Source organism: Colletes gigas, unplaced genomic scaffold (genome assembly GCF_013123115.1).
Source record: "Colletes gigas isolate AHSC1104 unplaced genomic scaffold, ASM1312311v1 Colletes_gigas_Sc00020, whole genome shotgun sequence".
Lineage (NCBI taxonomy): Eukaryota > Metazoa > Arthropoda > Insecta > Hymenoptera > Colletidae > Colletes > Colletes gigas.
Window position 1 is genome coordinate 2,733,413 of NW_025106649.1, and position 19,518 is coordinate 2,752,930.

General features: G+C 34.3%; 1 protein-coding gene across 2 annotated transcripts in view; it reads right to left on the reverse strand.

Annotated features, from left to right (window-relative positions):
- Positions 1 to 14,099, reverse strand: part of LOC122400767 — a 52,864-nt gene extending 38,765 nt beyond the window's left edge. For both annotated transcript variants that reach the window (XM_043402400.1, XM_043402401.1), the window contains exon 1: positions 13,771 to 14,099. The gene's annotated coding sequence lies outside the window, so the exon portion shown is untranslated. The remainder of the gene's footprint in view (positions 1 to 13,770) is intronic.
- Positions 14,100 to 19,518: the final 5,419 nt, after the last annotated feature.

The following is a 19,518-nucleotide window of genomic DNA, read 5'->3' on the forward strand; positions in this document are numbered from 1 at the left end:
TCGTAGCTGACTTTGAATGACCTTGTGATATAGGTCACTATATTCGTCCAAACGGCCTCTATCAGAAGTTAAATATAAAATGATCGCATTCCATTAAAAACGACTAGAGGCAACCTTGACATCTCGGAAGCAACCGTACCTAAAAAGTAAACCATTATCGTGATATAAATGATGACGTTTTTTCTGTCTCACAATTCCCAAGATATCGAACTAACGTTATTTTAGATATATTTCTTACAGTTGCAAGTTCAATCTCGTCGAAACCTTCCGGAAGTTGAACGTAAACTTAATCACGTGTACAGAAAAAGCTAGATATTAGTTTCACGTGGAAGTATAAACGACTGCGTCAAAGTGCCCCGGAGTAGAAGGACCAAAAATAGAAATATTACCGAAATGAATAAAGAAAACACGATTATCGTATCCGAGTGCAGCTCTTCGTGCAACCTAATAAAGTGGAGACTGATAAAATTATTGATGAGCTTTCTAGTTTAAAAGCAAGGAAAGTACATTTTTAAAGAGGCTGTGTTCAAGTCCAACAAGTAGACTGTGCAAGTTTAAAAAGACTAGTTGTGAAAATGTAAAATGAACATTTTTCGTACGAGGTTTTGTTTTTAAAAATTTCACTGTGATAATTTTTTGGTACAATATAATCCAATTTATAGAGATCATTATTAAGTAGAAACAGTGAGTAATGGACAGACGCGCTAGTAGAATCGTATCCAATTTGCACGCGTATCTGACAAATCTCTATATTCGATCGTTATTTCACATTTACGACTTTTAAATAATAAAAACATTTAATGAAAACGTGAGGAGATATTGATATTATTTATATTTGTATAAATATGCTAGCATCTGTTTTGTTCTTTGTATCTCAGAAGTAGTTTAAAAAAAACTTTTAATGGGAGATTCTAGAGGCCAAAATAAGACGAAAATCAAGAACACCAATTTGTTGATGAAGGCTTCGTTAAAAAGTTATTAACGTTTAAAGTTTCGCCAGTACTGAAATTTTTTCTCGAAAATGAGCAGGATTTCGAGAATATGTCTATTCACGAAAAATGATTGTACTTGACCCCCGCAACCGAAAATAATTTTTCCAAAACGATTTGAAATTTTTTTTTCCGTCGAATAAATTTCAAACTTCTCGAATTTTTGTCTAGAAAGTGGGTAGGATTTCGGGGGTATGTCTATTCACCAAAAATGATTATAATTGACCCCCGCAACCGAAAATAATTTTTCAGAACGATTTGAAATTTTTGAATTTAATTGTTAATAACTTTTTAACGAAGCCTCCATCAACAAATTGGTATTCTTGATTTTCGTCTTATTTTGGCTTGTAGAATCCCACATTAAAATTTTTTTTCAGGGGTGGCCGAAATGTCATTCAATTTTGGAAGTAAAAAAAAAAGAGAAACTTAATTCTTTTAGGTCTTAGTTTTCTCCATAATCTTAGTAGCTTTTGTTAGAAAACATGATTATTAAAACCGAGAAAATTTTAAAGATTAAAAAATAATACGTAAAAACATTCTGCAACAACATTCTCAGCTTTTTTCTTAAATCAATAATTATGTCTTGCTTCTTTGAATGCATTGGACGTTCGTTTCTTAAATCTTTGAATGGGCTTTTCGTTAGCAGACTCGACAAATGCCTTTGTTGCCAGGTTGATGCAAATGCCTATTAAAACTAATACTCGTATAATTGTATAGAATCTATCGTTGGATATACAATCTGCTAAAAAGGATGCAGTTTCCAGTGCTTCCTTTGCACAATGCATGTATTTTCCAAGTAAAATGTCATTCATTAACCAAACAAAGACACCTCTTAACAGTAATCGTCAACGATTCCTTGGGGCAAATAAATCAAATGAATCTTTGTTTACTTAACAATTTTCAATTTTCCTACCTTCTCTATGCGCATTTAAACATCGTTCTATCAACACTTTTACGATCAAACATTTGATCAAATAATTTCTACCTCAGTAAAGTTAATATTTTCCTTATTTTATTATTACACAAAAGATCAATGTGTGTTCCATTACAGACTAAATTAATATGATCAGACAAGGAACATTAGACTTTTATGGATAAGATAGTTCGTTGCTCGATAAACGTACTTTGTAATAATCTAATTAACGGTTTATGTGTCTGTTTTTAGTCTTAAATATTTACTTATGACTAACTACTTAGTGTATCTATTTTACAAGAGATACTGGTGCTTCTTGTGTACAGTTTGTTAGGCAACAGGTGTTGAAAACTTTAAGGAGCGATTCTACATGCCAAAATAAGATGAAAATCAAGAATGACGATATTACGTTTCTGGGTCTGTGGCCTAGTTATTAAATGCTGAAAATACGCGTAAAAGGCGCAGAAGTGAGGGACTTATACTACTGCCGGCAGGCGAACGTCAGATGGCGTGAATTAACCCTCCGGAGATCGCGGTATTCTGACAGACATATGCAAAACCTTTTTATAAATATTTTTAAAGGAACACATCACGAAACTTGTCAAGGAAGAGTAGCTATTCCATGACACATTAGGGTGAAGCTACCCAACATGGTCCAGTAAATATTAAACTGAAAATATAATTCATATTTTTGCATTTAATTTGTCACCAAAGTAAAAAGGAATTATTCGAGTTTCAAACAGAGTGGGTTAAAACTGCTGAAATCTACAAATTTTTGATTTGTAACTGGAAAAACATAAGACGCGGAAGAATCAAAATCAGAAAATTTGAAACATTGATTAATTCAATTTTTAAGTGCCTTTTTATTATTTATTGTCGTATGAAAGTTTCTTCACAAATTTTGTTTTATTATAGATCGCGTTTAAAAAGTATTTTTATTATCAAAAATATAAAAATAGATATACATTTTTTAAGACGTTCGTATTTTCATACTATTTACTATTTTTACAGTAAATATGCATACACTGGCTATATAATATATAAAAAATAAAACATAAATGTGTAATTCTAATCGTTATGTGTTTTTAGGTTCGTTTTTTGGATTTGTTCCGCTACACGCAGCAATAATCCTCTGTATCATATTTTCGGTGTTGTCGGTCTATTTTTGTACGCAATATTCTTCAATGCTCCGCAAAGGAAATAATCGAAGTGTTAAGTGTGGCGAACATGCTGGCCAGGAAATTGGCCCCTAGCGTCCTATTCACCGATTCGGAAAAATGTCATCAAGGGTAATTCTTACACCCGATGCATAATATGCGGGAAATCCATCATGTTTGTACCACGTTCAGCCCAATCGAATTAGATATCAAAATAGCCCAAAATCGGTGCAAATTCTCAAATCTAATTTTATCACGTTCCCCAGAAAGTTTTAAAAAACGATACGATCCATCGATCCACTCTAACGCGATAATAACAACGGTTATAAACAATAAAAAGTGATAAAATTGGAATTTTCTGGAAAATTGGAAAATTGGAAAATTAACACTGCTGTTATCATCTTAGAATATAATTATCAATGGCTTATATAATTTTTGAAAATCTATTGGACAATGTGATGTAATAAAATTTGGTAACCTGTTATTTATTTTTAAATTGCTATTTCTGCCCGATAAAATTGAACCCCAATGGCTCATATCATTTTTGAAAGCCTATTGGACAATGTTATGCAATAAAATTTGGCAACCTGTTATCTATTTTTAAATTACGATTTCTACCCCATAAAAATGAGCCCCAATGGCTCATATCATTTTTGAAAATCTATTGGACAATGTTAAGCAAACAAATTTGGCAACCTGTTATTTATTTTTAAATTAATACTTTTGCCCCCATAAAAATTCTCCTTTCAGAAAAAACTCACTTAAAGCTGATTTTCTGTTTCCTTTTTTAGAAATAAAATATTTAAACGAATTAGATAAACTCGAAGATGTAACAGAAACAAAACAATTCGTCCTGGTGTCGCCATTAATTTAAAATTGTTGAGATTTTTCATTCGTCTTCGCCATTTTCGAATGGTCTTGTGCAATTAGAATGTTCTCCTTTCAACGAATCACTTAATACTTTGTAAGCGACTTTCATTTCTGGGTGTAATTGCTCACTCGCGGAGTGCCTGCGGTCTGGTACAATTCAAAGTAGGCTTTCAACTTTCGGCCTCTGTATTACGAGAAAAGTACGAAACACCAAGAATAGGATTTTATGTTAATACACAAAGTCAAATTGGCAAAAGTATACTTTAATAGCTTAGGATGAAGCATGACATCGGTAGCTAAAACCATTAACGAAACCAACGCGGTTTCTAAATACGTTCGTATACAGGTTATTCGGCCACCCCTGGGAAAAATTTTAATGGGGTATTCTAGATGCCAAAATAAGACGAAAATCAAGAATACTAATTTGTTGATGGAGGCTTCGTTAAAAAGTTATTAACGTTTAAAGTTCCACCCCTACTGAATTTTTTTCTCGAAAATGCGCAGGATTTCGAGAGTATATCTATTCACCAAGAATAATTGTAATTGACCCCCGCAACCGAAAATAATTTTTTCAGAACGATTTCGAAATTTTTCTTTTTCGTCAAAAAATTTAGGCACCTAATTAGATTTTCGATAAAGAATTTTTTTCTCGAAAGTCCGTAGGATTTCGGGGGCATGTGTAATGACTAAAAATGATTGTAATTGACCCCCGCAACCGAAAATAATTTTTTTAGAACGATTTGAAATTTTTTTTCCGTCTAAATATTTCAGCACCTACCCGATTTTTTTTCTCGAAAATGGATAGAATTTCAGAGGTATGTGTATTCACCAAAAATGATTGTAATTGACCCCCGCAACCGAAAATAATTTTTCCAGAACGATTTGAAATTTTTGAATTTAATTGTTAATAACTTTTTAACGAGGCCTCAGTAAAGAAACTGATATTCTTTATTTTCGTCTTATTTTGACCTCGTCTTAGGGGTGGCCGAACACCCTGTTTACATTGGTATCTGTATTATTTTTATTTTACCAAAAGATGCCAATTTTCAATGAAAAATTAATTTAATTTGGTGTTTTGAATAAATAATCAGAAAACAATCCACAGCTGGAGGGTCAAATGCCTAATTTTAATACTTAGTTATTTGTCTTCATTTTGTAGTTGAAGTTATTAAAAATAAAATTATGCAAATCTGTTTTTATCATTCGTTTAGTTACCCTAAAATACGTTTACTATTTATTTAGTCATTTTTTAGTACGAAATTATTCAGTGTATTTGAATTGTTTCGTTAGCGATGGAAATTTATGATTGATTTTATCGATAGTTCAGAAAAGAGCAAAGAATTGGAGAAATATTAAAATATCGAAGAGACTCTTTGCAACCCGAATTTGTTGGCTTTAATCATACTTGGGCAAACAATCTTGAGAAAGAAGTCTGATCTGGAGAATGCAAATTTAGAATTTTTTTGGCTAGAAATTTGAAAAAGTATACTATTAAATAGAATTCTGAAATTAATGAAGAAATAATCGTAGAAAACTTACGATAAATTAAATCTAAATGGACGTGAGTACATGCATTGTAGGTTACGATTATTCAACGATTATAATTCCAATGTTTTAGTATAGATGTGCTTCAACGCTGTTGTTCCTAGAATTCGCCATTATATTTAAATAAAGAAGTAGATCCGTGTATCTCTTTCACGTCTCCGCCTGCAAAAAGGCTATTGATATCAGATTATGTCCCTCTTGAAGCCAAGCAAGATTCGTTTGAAGCATTTTTCTCTGTCACCAAAAATAAATGAGTTATTCAGGTGGGATGTCTTAAGTGCCTCGCCACTTGACACGTGCGCGGTAAAACTCTTATAGCTCCGTTATTTATACGAATTTTAGTCAAATCTCTCGGGAACATGTTTTTAAGGCTCCAAGGTGTAAGGGAACGCTAAAAAGGTCATCGATTTTAAAAAAAAATGCTAAACTAGACTGCTCTCGGTAAAATATCTTTATACTTCTCTATAAAGCTAGAATAAAATGTTAACAGTATTTGAGAACTGTTCCATCGTGTGTCACGCTGTCTGGTTAAGATATACATTCCGAGAAATGTGAATAATAATAACCATTTATTACACGTCCGCTATTGATTTACTTATTTAACTCTGCTGTTCTCGGGTCTATAGACCTGCCCGATAGGTCATATAGCTATGACCCGAAATAAAATTAATAGAATAACTGCCATTGGTGTTACGTATCGTAATATTTACCTTTCATATTTCGTGACGTTATATTTTCGATATTAACCTTTGCAACGTTTGCATTGTATAAAAAAAAAAAACGAATGTTTTTAATTTAAACGAAAGGGTTGGTTATTGTCGTAAAACATAGAATAAACATTTGTCGTACAACGCCTCGTTTTCGAGACAGTTTAAGTTGAAAAGACGGACAAGCGTGCTAATGGATACTATTTGGCTGACGCGTCTGTTCATTACTCACTATTTCTACTTATACTGTTCTCCAAGTTGGACTCTATTGCACGCGTGACCAAAATATTTTTAAAATCGATTTTCTCGAAATCGAAACATTGTACGAACAAATTTTATTCTACACTTTCAATATATCTTTCTATATAAAATCACCTCTTATTGGTGGATTGTATTACCTGCCCTGGGACAGCCAGTATTTTCTCACGACCACAGGAAAAATCATAGATACTTATAAAAATTGCATTTATTTCATGAGATAGGTTATTGAAAAATTCCGTAGAAAAATAGCCGCCAGTTTTATAAAGAAAACTCGATATTAAAAACCTTCGATTTCGGTATAAATCAGCAAGCAGTATATTCGATTGCTATGAGACACAACCCCCAAGAGGGATTTCTCACATTACGTGACTGTAGGTGCATCGATTTTTCTGCACTTTTTTTTATAGGGGCCACAGACTAACGATTTATTGTGCCATGAAACGCACATCGAGTTGCCACGATACTATTATGGCAGCACAAATCGTGAAAAAAAGTAATAAAAAATAGCGCCATACTTCATCTTTTCTCGTTCACCAAAATAGTAAATCAGAGAATTTTTTGGGTCACGAAGTTTAATTTTCAAACTACAATTTTTCATTAAAATAAAATTGACCCCCAGGGGGACGTAGATTATTGAAAGTATTTAAAAATGTATCTTGTGCCACTTTTTAGTTTGTAAAAACGACATTTAGAATTGAACGAATTTTATTCGAGACTAACGTTTAAAAATTTTAGATTTATTCCTTGACTAACTTTTAAACGTAGGTTTTATGAATTCGTTAATGGATTCTAATTACACGAACGAAACATAAAAGTGTTAGAACGTTAAATTTTATTTGGTTGGTGTAAGAATATGTTCATAAATCTTCATAGATATTTTTATTTTTTTTCAAAGACAAATAATTTTTTATTTCGCTTTATTAACTAATCTCATAATGACGAGATCTATTTTTCCGTGGCGTCGTATACGTAAAGGCCATAGACCTAACGATTTATTGTACGATAAGTCGTACGTTCTATTGCAACGATAGTTATATAATAGGGTCGGACTGTTATCAAACACGCTTGCGTCGTGTATGGGTGGTTGTACAAACCCCACACATTTTCCAGTTATCGTTCAAACTAGTCGTATCATGATAATTGTATGAATTACTGTATGAAAAATTATTACGTTTATAGCTCCTATCACGACAGAGTAAATTTGCCTAAATTATACTTCAGCTATAGTTCGAATTCAGTAGAATCTGCAGTACCTTTAACGGTAAAAAAACATTACTATTAGTTGGCCATTAGATTTCCATTTATTTTGTGAAAAGTTATTCGAGAAAAATTATTTTTCAGTAATATTTTGACAATGTTTAGAAGAATTATCTTAATGAACAGAATAATTCCTGAATATTCAGAACTAGGAGGATCGTTCAATAAGTAAACACACGCTCCGGTTCAAATAAAATTAAAACAAGGAACTTTTGAAAAAAGAATCTTATCTTGGTTTTGAATTTCATGTATACATATAGGGTGTTTAGTCACCTCTGGGAAAAATTTTAATGGGGGATTCTAGAGGACAAAATAAGACGAAAATCAAGAATACCAATTTGTTGATGAAGGCTTCGTTAAAAAGTTATTAACAATTAAATTCAAAAGTTTCAAATCGTTCTGGAAAAATTATTTTCGATTGCCGGGGTTAATTACAATCATTTTTGGTAAATACACATATCCCCAAAATCCTACGCACTTTCGAGAAAAAAATTCCTTCCCAAAAATCTAATCTAAAGCCAGAAATTTCATTCGTATCTTTAAAACATCATAACTCCTGAACGGATTGGAGGATTTTAATGTTTCAAACGGCAAACAACGCGTATTTAGGTGAAGAATAATGTGCAAATTCCAAGACTATTCGAAAAGTTGTTCTTTAAACCCGTAAACTGAGAAAAATCCCATAAAAATGATCCAATTTTCAAACGACCGTAACTCCTACGATAGTGAATATATTTCAATGAAACTTTTTTCTGAAGTAGAGCTCGTGGGTACATAGAAAAAAGTATTAGACAACATTTCCGTAGGGCGTCCAACAAATTTATTAAAAATGAAAAACAAATTTTTAAGGAAAATCGACAGGAAGAGTTGTCTAAATTTTTCGACGGAATTGAAAAGTTTCAAAGCACTCTGGAAAAATTATTTTCGATTGCGGGGGTCAATTATAATCATTTTTGGTCAATAGACATACCTTCAAAATCCTAACCATTTTCGAGAAAAAAATTCCGTACTGAAAATATAATTTCAGGCAAGAAATGTCACTCCATAATTTCGTGCATATCTTTAAAAGGTCATAACTTCTGAACGGATTGAAGTATTTTAATGTTTCAAATTCTAACAATATTGAAAAAGTTGTTCCTTGACCTCATAAAGTGAGAAAAACCACATCAAAATGGTCCAATTTTCAAACGACTATAACTCCTATGATAGTGAATATATTTCAATGAAATTTTTTTCTAAAGTAGAGCTCATAGGTGTCTACCAAAAAGTATTAGACAAAATTTCTGTACAACGTTATACAAATTTATTAAAAATCAAAAACGAATTTTTGAGAACAATCGACAAGGTGCTGAAACGACGAAAAAAAAAATTTCAAATCGTTCTGGAAAAATTATTTTCCATTGCGGGGGTCAATTGTAATCATTTTTGGTGAATAGACATACCCCCGAAATCCTACCAACTTTCTAGAAAAAAATTCGAGAAAGTGTGGAATTTTTCGACGGAAAAAAAATTTCAAATCGTTTTGGAAAAATTATTTTCGGTTGTGGGGTTCAATTACAATCATTTTTGGTGAATAGACATATTCCCGAAATCTTGTGCATTTTCAAGAAAAAAATTCAGTACGGGCGGAACTTTAAACGTTAATAACTTTTTAACAAAGCCTCCATCAACAAATTGGTATTCTTGATTTTCGTCTTATTTTGGCCTCTAGAATCTTCCATTAAAATTGTTCCTAGAGGTGGCCAAACACCCTGTATAAGTAGAAATAAATATTTGCAAAAACTTGCAAACTAAAATTTAATAATAGTAGGATAAATCTAATATCTCTGCGACTAATCGTAAGAGCCGCTGGTTTAAATTGTCAAAAAATCGTAAAATGCATTCGGAGTGTGTAAAAAATCGCCAAAAATGGACACTTGTGGAATAGAGCAGAGTCCTTTGGACCGATGAATCCGTTTCCGGGTATTTGGGTCGTAACGAAGAACGTCTCTCGAGCTATAGAAGGAAGAATGTTGCCAAAATGTGTGTGCCCCCTGACAAACATGGCTCGGTTATGCTACGAGCATTCTTCTCAACAGTTGGGCCAGGAGAACCGATAAAAATAGGAAATATGATAAAAAAAAGGAACACCGTAAGCAAATAATCGAACAGAATTAATAGGTAGACGCTTTGTTACGTAGCAAGATCCAAAGCACTCGTCTAAATTGGGTAAAGAGACTCTTACTGCAAAAAGAAATGGAGAGAGTCCTGAGAAATATGACGCGTCCAGTACAGTCACCGGATCTTTAACTCAACCGAGTTTTTATGAGGGAAAGCCGGGTAGAAGTTGAACCAGTGGTTTCGAAAAATTTGAAATTCTTTAAATTTAGTTTATAAATTTGACTAATTTCAACGCGTAGAGCAACCGTGTCTCTCTATAACGACTTGTAAAGCATCACTGAATACAAATGTTACGGGACTCCGAACAAGTAAATAACAAATATGGCGGACATGGCGATTGAAAGTTCTATCGCTGTTATTGGAAAACCCTGACTAATAAGGTCAACGTATAGCAATTTATACGATCGAGCGATTAAATTGTTATTCGTTCGTTGTGAAATACTTCGTTCTACAATTAAAATTCGTGTCTAGATGAAAATTGCACCGTGTGCGAAAGCCGGCGCAGCCCTCGTCAATTTCCACCGTGAACTTTCCCCCTTTCCAAACAAGTAAAACATAGAATGCTTCGCGCTTTAAAGACCTGTCTTCGGAAGATTTATCGGTGCAATACCTCGGAAGATATACTCAAAATAATAACGTAACCGATTTGCAGAGAAGGCTGTATTTAACGGTGCAACGATCGCTCAGATTGCGACTGTTCCAGTTCCTTGTACACTTAATAACTAATTTACTCCGTGACTGGAAATTATACGAACGATGGATGTCGTAGTTGAAACACAGGCTGAAATATTTGCCAATTGTAGAACCATAACTCAAGAACAGGCGGTCGAGCGTTCGCAAAAGCGACGGAAAATAAAACGCTGTCCAGAAAGTTTCAGAAAACTGTCGAGACTCGAATTTTACGGAAAAGGAGACGGCTTGTTACGTCGCGTAAAAATGGCTGACTATAAATACTCGAAATTATTCTCAATATCATGTTTGGAAGTGCAAAATTCGTATTTATTGATATTTAATTCAAAAAACATAGACGTTAAATAAATAAAAGTATATTAGTCTTGAAATGGTACAAATTAGCAGTTAAAAAAGAAGCAAAGAGAATCTGTTGTCTAAGAACTAAATAATGAACGTTCTTACTTCTAAACAACTTATTCGGTTTACAAAAGTTTATCGAGAACAAAGAATATAACGATCACTAAATGTCCAGTTTAAACTTGAATCGTGATTTTCTGGAACCATGGTTTTTCGAGACGACAAAAATAGTGTTTCCAAAATTAAGATACGAACTTGAAATTTTTCGATATTAGAATCAACAGAAAATATGCAATACTTTTTTTAATCAACTAAAACGTACCTTTTTGCTACGTAAAATTCGATTGCTTGCTTTTCAATTGACGCGATTTGAAAATTTTCAATTTATCATATTTATTTTAGTACCATTACCACATCTCTATTAAATACAAAGCTTGGAATTATTTCCGATAAAGTGGAGGCGAGATGTTTAACACCGGATGATATTTTATTCGCAATCTACATTTGAACGACTCTTGAAAATAAACAGTATCCGTATTTTTAATATTAAAAAAAAAAACAGCCTTATATTAAAATCTCATATTATTTGCGTCTGGATTAGGTTTGCAAACAATTCTCAAAATATACCTTTTTCTGTTTACGTTTGAGGAAGCATCCCTAAAACTCCAAACAAGAAACCTCCCTTAATGCAGCGTTATTGTTTTCAGTACTTTTAATAATTTTGAAACATTGAAAACATTGAAAATTTGAAACATTGATTAATTCGTTTGCATACGACTTTGGTAAATTTTTAAGTACCTTTTTATTATTTATTGCCGTATGAAAGTTTCTTCACAAATTTTGTTTTATTAAGAATTAAAACAATAATTTTTCAGTTTGTTTCAATGGCAAAAAGATGTTGAAATAGCTTGAACAAACAATTAGTAAATAAAAGAACACGTGGATAATTAAGTTGAAAGACCCCAAACAAATGATCAAATAATTCCAACTTTTATAATAGATATAAATATAAATATAAAAATATGATATTTAAAATTTGAATGACACACGAAGCACATATATTGTGAAGTCTGTTATAAAAATCAACAGAAAATACGCAATACGTTTTTCAATTGACTAAATCGTACTGCCTTCTTGCTAAAGTTCGATTGTTAATATTTTATTTTGTTTTCAACTTTCTAATATTTATGTCTTACAATGCAAAATTATTGATAGTATCTGATATTGTTCCTAATATTATCGACAGTTTTCACTTGTCATTTTACAAAATAAAGTTATAAATGAGAAGAAAAAACAAGGGATGTTTCTTATTAAAATTCTGAGTTCAAAATAAAATACTTTGAATAAACGATCAACAGAATAAAATATACAAAATGGAAGTTGGAATATTTCTCTTCGTGCTATATTATTACTTTTCAATTTATCGGTTCAAGAAAATATATTCAAGTGCAATTTATAGTCTTGTGACGCACAACACATAATAAGGTTTCACTCTACTTTCAGACAAATTGCAGAATCGCGCTTGAAAAATTTCTTTAAATACTATTTCGGTATCCATAAATCCTGGAGAAATCTGTGACAGTATTGGCGGATGCTCGTTATAACGCAATCGTAAACTAAGCGACTAAGTAGGCCACGATATATTCTCACTGTTACGTTTTGGACGATGGTAAATAAATAAACAGAAAGGTAAACGGATATAAATTTATGAAAATTTTAATAGAACGAATCAAAGTCTGTTCGTTATATCGTCTCTTGGCATCGATAGCAACTCGACAAAATTATACTAGAATAAAAACAAAATGACATTTTTTTACTCGTGAAAAGAACAAGAAGCAATATAAAAAAAATTCTTGAGGATTAATATTGACGTTTTCCGATTGTCAGTTTCGCTTCCACGGAATCTGACAACGGTTTCATTCCGCTAATACACACTCACTGGTATTATATGCTACTCGAAGAACTTTGTAAACAACGGTCAACGACGAAGAATTGCGGAAGGGTGCAGCTCGATAACAGGAAAGTGCATTCGTTTCGTTCGACTTTCGTTGAACGTTACTATAGCAATATCGATACCAAATGTATGTTAAGAGTGACAATAAACTACCCCTAACATTTACAGATATATTAACGAAAACATTCTGGGACGATCGACTCTCAACGTTCCCACTTTGGCATTGCTATGGATGACAGGTGGATACATCAAATAAAACGTATATATCGATACACGTAAAGTCAACAAAAATACACTGTCAGTTCTGTGGAAATCGTCGAAACGAACGGTAAGGAAACGTTTTGCACGAGCACTGTCCTAAATACGTTCCTGGCTCGTCAGGAATTTTGGAAAACGCACGTCAAGAAATTGCGACGTGACCCGGTTCGCACTCTTGAAGCTTTCGTTCGTTGTCGGAATACATGGTCGATACTCATTGCGGTTCTTCCGTACGTATTTCCCCGGTGATGGGATCCTCGCCTGTCTCTCTCGAAAGCGTATTCGTTTTCACGAAAGAAAAAAAATCCGACGAAACGAACGCGCGGAAGTGTCGCGAACGACGAAAATCGCTTCGTTCCTCTCTCCTTATCGTTTTCTCCGTTTAATCGGTTCGGTGATCAATCGGCTCGAATTTACCAAAGGGAGGAGGGTGGGGGGAGGGGGAGAGGGGGGGGGTTGTAAAAGAAAAATAACGGGCGAAAAGGGTATCCTTGACACGGAACACGCATCGAAATCCACGGAATTCTCACGGACAAGGACGAATTAACGGTGGGTTACGTGACGGAATGCAAATCGCGAGAACGGGTTGCAGGAGGAAGCGAAATTTGGTCGTAGATCGATCCTCAGTTTTATTCGAAGGCCGTATCAATATGCGTTAACTACTACTCACTCGACGGGTCAGGGCAGTGTAGCTTCATATACGCGTCCCGGTAGTGTATATCAGGCCATCGGAGCACGGCCGAGCTCACGGCCCTTCTTCCGCGAAGTCTAAAGCTGCCGTCTGCACTGTATGCTGTCGAGACAGCACCGCGCGCGCACACCCGCGCTACACCATTGGCAGCAGCACCAGAACCACTACCAGTGCCAGCAGCACCGGCATCAACCGCGACGACAACGACGCCGCTATCGCCTCTACGCCAATCATATTTTACACGGGCACGACGGGCACTGCCGATGAGACGAGGACAGAGACACCACGCGCGCGGACGATAAAATAGATTCGCGGGTAAAGAGGCCAGCGGACGGGAAAGGGAGACGAGAAAACGATTGAAACTGGTCGGTGGCTGCTCTGTCGCGTACCACACCCCTCCGATGCGATTACTTCTCATAGGATCCGTACCGTTCACGGACCTGTGTGTGCAAATACACTCACGCGCTTCGGTACAGCCTATGTGGATCCTCCTCGTTCCTCGGCACTCATCTCGCGCTCACGGGATCGCACGTCACCATTGTACGTTCGACAGCACACTGGGAAAATCATAGACAGAGTAAAAAAAAAAAAATAGTCACGGTGAAAGGGAAGAAGGCGAGACTGGTGCACGGTGGTGGCCTACGCTCGCGTGTCGCACGCACGCAGTTGATAGAAAAACAAATGGTATTCGAAATAGTGCACGAGAGAAAATGAAAGAGAGAGAGAGAGCGACAGAACTAGCGAGGAAAGGGGTGGGAGCGAGGGTGAGAGGAAGGGAGAGAGTGAGGAGGGGAGGGGATGAAAGACAGATCGTGCGCGCAATTTGTCTGCTACTTTTTTCAAACTGGTTGTCACAACACTGTTTATTGACACTGGCTGTCGTAGGCGGTGAGCGTGAACGAGAGATGATGCAAACCGACCAGCGACAATGCTGTAGTCAAGTTCCGGTGTCGGTTTCGCGGAGGTCGAACCCCGCAGACATGTCGTCCCGTTATAAAGCGTCATCTATCTACTCGGCACCGCTTCGGACGTTCTCGTACACGTTCGTCAAACGTTACCGTGCACCTTCGGACGAGGATCGGAGGCGCTCGGCACCCCCTTCGAAGCTCCCAGCTTCCCCGTTCGCCCGATTCCACCACCCTTTCGGCCACCGAGAAGACCGCGCGGTCGAATTACACCGAGTTTTATCGACGATGCACAGCAAAATGCGAGAAACCTAACCGAAACTAAATTTTTAAAAGAATCGAACACCGTTCGATTCGAGGAGCCAGGACTCCCTGACGCGTTCAAAAGTAAGACGTGTTACAAATAACTGCAGAAACGAAAATAAACATTTTATCGATGTAAGTTTTTGTGGATTAATTCGCCATAGTACGAGCTATGGAAAACAGCGGTAATTTTTTAAAAAATGATCCTTATTCGCGTTTGTGACGTCATCGCTTCCAGGAATTCTCTTTCTACATGGCCATTCGGTACGAATGATTCCAGCCAAACGGAACGAGGTAAAACAAAAATTCAAAAAGTGCTTGAAACTGTAATATATTCTCTAGGGATTGATGTTCGAAAAATGTGATTTTAGTGAAAATTGTAACAATGGCAGCTATTTATATGTGAAAAGTCGAATTTGGATGAAAAATTTGTATGTTTTTTGTTTATATTGTCCGAAATAATTAATATTTTTTAACAATGGCTACGTCATTCCCTAATAAATGTCACAGTGAAGATATCTACGAAAAAGATATCTACACAAACGCAAACAAGGATCATTTTAAACAAAATTAACTATGGTAAATTGAACCACAAATACTTATATCAATCAAATGTTTATTTTCGTTTCTACAGTTACTTGTAATATGTCTTACTTATGGACGCGTCAAAAAGTCCTGCCCCCTTAAAACAGTTACAATACAATCAACTATTTTGAATAAAAATGTTAAGAATTTGTATAATATTGTTAAAGAAATGCTAAGAGGTGCGCAGAAGGGTAACAAAAGTATAAAAACTATAAAATGAACATCTTCAAACATTTTTTAAACAATTGCCGATACGCGAAACCGGAATTAACGTAATTTACAAAATCATTTTATTTTCTTTCAATTCAGATAAGCCCGTCACTAGTAAGTCATGAACACTGTCGAAGATTATTCATTGAAACGCGATCTCGTTCCTGCCATATGCAAGCCATATCACTAATGACACTTTGAAGTATTGAAAAATATTCATGAATGTGCGTTCTTTTGATTTAAAAAAAAGTTTTAATATCCATTCTTTAATAGTTTGTTTGTATATGCCTCCCAGAAAGCACGGAATTTCAAAGCGTTCAGTGTATTGTAGTATATCCGCCTACGACATTTTTCATTTATTTTTTAACAGACGTATGAGGAGAATCCAACGACAACTACCAAATATTTTATTCGCCATCACTATTAAAGATACAGTAACAAATATACAATTATTTGGTATTAAAATTCAATTTTATGCCTCCATAGTACTTCTGGTTTATTTTCAAATAAATGTAGAGTTTTACATGTTACGTATCTTTTAATTGTTTTAGGTATTTATTATTGTTGCTTTACGCACGATGCACAAGATTTAAAATGGTTTTAATCGTGAACGAAAATGAAGAAGTTCATATCGTTTTGACAAAACAAACAGACGTATTTCATTTTTCAATCAATTACCCTATAATCGCTCAATTACACAGTATTTTGTTCTTCATCGCCTTTCGATATGTGTAAATATTTATATTTATTTATAATCTTATCAATAGTCACGAGATTCCTCTCGAGATTCTCCTATACGCCCACGCGCCATTATTATTGAATCGCCTACGTGCTTCACCCTCGGAAATAATTTTAATATTTATCTCTGTATTTGTTTTTCTAAAATTTATTACATTCCACTGAAAAAATTAAATTTGAAAACTGAATAATTGTTATAAGTGTTGCAGAAGTCCTGCTGTTCGAGATTGGTTCCACTCACACGGTTTGCTTCGAAATTAAAAATTCTTTAACGAAGATTGTTTTTTCAATAAGAAATTAATGTGTACGCAAATGTAGGTTGATCAAGTTTCTTTGAATTATCAGACGGAAGATGTGCAGTAATCGTTCTCTCGGTAAGTTTTCCTAAGATCGATGCTACTGCTCTAACCGAACGAATAAGAAGCGACTAATTAACATTTAGTTATGTTTGAGTATTATACGAGTTGTTTCTTATCGAAACATGTATAAGTTTATGGCGAAACTTCTATGTATGAGACGTAGAAATTTTACGTTTCTTCGAGTTGGTTTTATTGAATTTACAAGTAGAACAGTTTTAAATTCTGATTAGGACCTGATGGATTTACAATTTCTTTCTCTTTAAGGCAACATTTGGTTGATGTATATAATTAATCCAGTGGTTTTCGATCTATGGATCGTGGAGCCTTTTGTACTCTTATTTATCAATTATTTGTACATTTTCTTATATAGATATCTCTTGTAATGACAAATCAATCAGAATGTAACCTTGCGATTGTCTATACGTTTGACAAGAAATTTATTCGACTTCTGAAAATTATGACAACGATGAAAATCATAATTGCACCGTAGGCTAAAATAGCTGCCAATTATACAATCGTAACTCGAGACCAAGTAGTCTAGCATCGATTCTCAGAAGCGATAGACAAGCTAAAAATGGCTTAAAAGTTTCACGAAGCTATCGAATTCGAATTCTACGAAAAAGTGGAGAATCTGTTACGTGACCTAAGGATAGCTGATTAGCCGTAAGTACCTTATCAGAATTGTTCTAAATATAGAAAAGGACTACATTTTAAACTTTAATCACGATTTCCTGGAACACGGATTTCGATATGATGAAAATAATGTCACCGAAAGTAATCTATAATAATAAAGGAAGGGATCTGTGCGTCCGGAAATTAAAATCCACTTCCCTATGAGATGGAGAGCTAAAATTTTTCACGTTTATTGATAATCTGGCTACATTTACGAGGGAAATAAAAAATTTGCAAATTGCTCCAATGGCGAAAAGTGAAAAAGGAAGGAACTAGGGACTTCTTGTCGAATATCCAAATGCTTCAACGGTTCAAATATTAGTTAAATAAGATTTGAATATTACTCGGATATTTCCTATATAACATTACACTGTTCCAATATTTATACAGGGTGTTCGGCCACCCCTGGGAATAATTTTAATGGGAGATTTTAGAGGCCAAAATAAGACGAAAATCAAGAGTACTAGTTTGTTGGTGGAGGCTTCGTTAAAAAGTTATTAACGTTTAAAGTTCCGCCCGTACTGAATTTTTTTCTAGAAAGTGGGTAGGATTTCGGAGGTAGGTCTATTCACCAAAAATGCTTGTAATTGGCCCCCGTAACTAAATATAATTTTTATTACTATTATTTGAAATTCTTTAATTTCATCTAAAAATTTCAGTACCCACTCAAATTTTTTTCTCGAAAGTGTGTGGGATTTCGAGGGTATGTCTAATGACCAAAAATGATTGTACTTGATCCTCGCAACCGGAAATAATTTTTCTAGAAGGATTTGAAATTTTTTCTTTTCGTCAAAAAATTCAGATTATAAATTGATTATAGCAATATCTTGAAATGATAAACAATAAAATTCTTATGAAATAGTTTTATATGATTCAAAAATCCTATTTAATAATAGAGCAAATTCAATTTTTAAGTGGGGTTAGGTTTGGGTTAGGTCTGGGTTAGGTCTGGATTATTATTCTATTTAATAATAGAGAAATTTTCATCCCTGTCGATTTTTCTTAAAAATTCATTCTTCATTTTTAATAATTTTGTTTGACGCCCTACAGAAAAGTTGTCTAATACTTTTTTGTATATACCCATAAGCTCTACTTCAGAAAAAAGTTTCATTGAAATATATTCACTATTGTAAAAGTTATGGCTGTTTGAAAATTGGATCATTTTTAGGGGGTTTTTTCTCACTTTACGGTGTCAAGGGACAATTTTATCAATATTGTTTGAATTTCTATAAATTCTCCACTAAAATACGCGTTGTTTGCATTTTGAAAAATTAAATTCCTCCAATCCGTTCAGAAGTTATGACATTTTAAAAATTCACATGAATTTCAGGGAAGCATTTCTGACCTCGCATTAGATTTTTTTTTTCTTAAAAGTACGTAGGATTTCGAGGTACGTTTATTCACCAAAAATGCTTGTAATTGACTCCTGTAACTAAATATAATTTTTTTAGTATGATTTGAAATTTTTTAATTTAATTATTAATAACTTTTTAACGAAGCCTCAGTCAAGAAATTAATATTCTTGATTTTCGTCTTATTTTGGCCTCTAGAATCCCCCATTAAAATTTTCCCCAGGGGTGGCTAACCACCCTGTATTGTTTTTATTTTCTTCACGAATAATACTATGTATATTTAACTATTTACATTACTATTTTATTTACACTTTATACATATTTGCAACTCGAATCAAGTCAATTAAAACTACTGTTTTCATTGAAGGGGCATCCTAGATTTTTCAGTTTCGATTTGTCACAGTCGAAGTAGCTTTTCATCGAAAAGAAAAATCGCAGAAACGAAATAAATGAATGGAATCTCGCACGAAAAGTTCAAGTCGTAGAAAAGACGAGCGAGGGATGATTTTTGAGGATCTCGTCTAACCTTGGCACAGCAATGGCTTCACGGAGACCAGTGAGTTATAAGGGGATGTTCTGCACATGTGCAATGCACTCGATGAA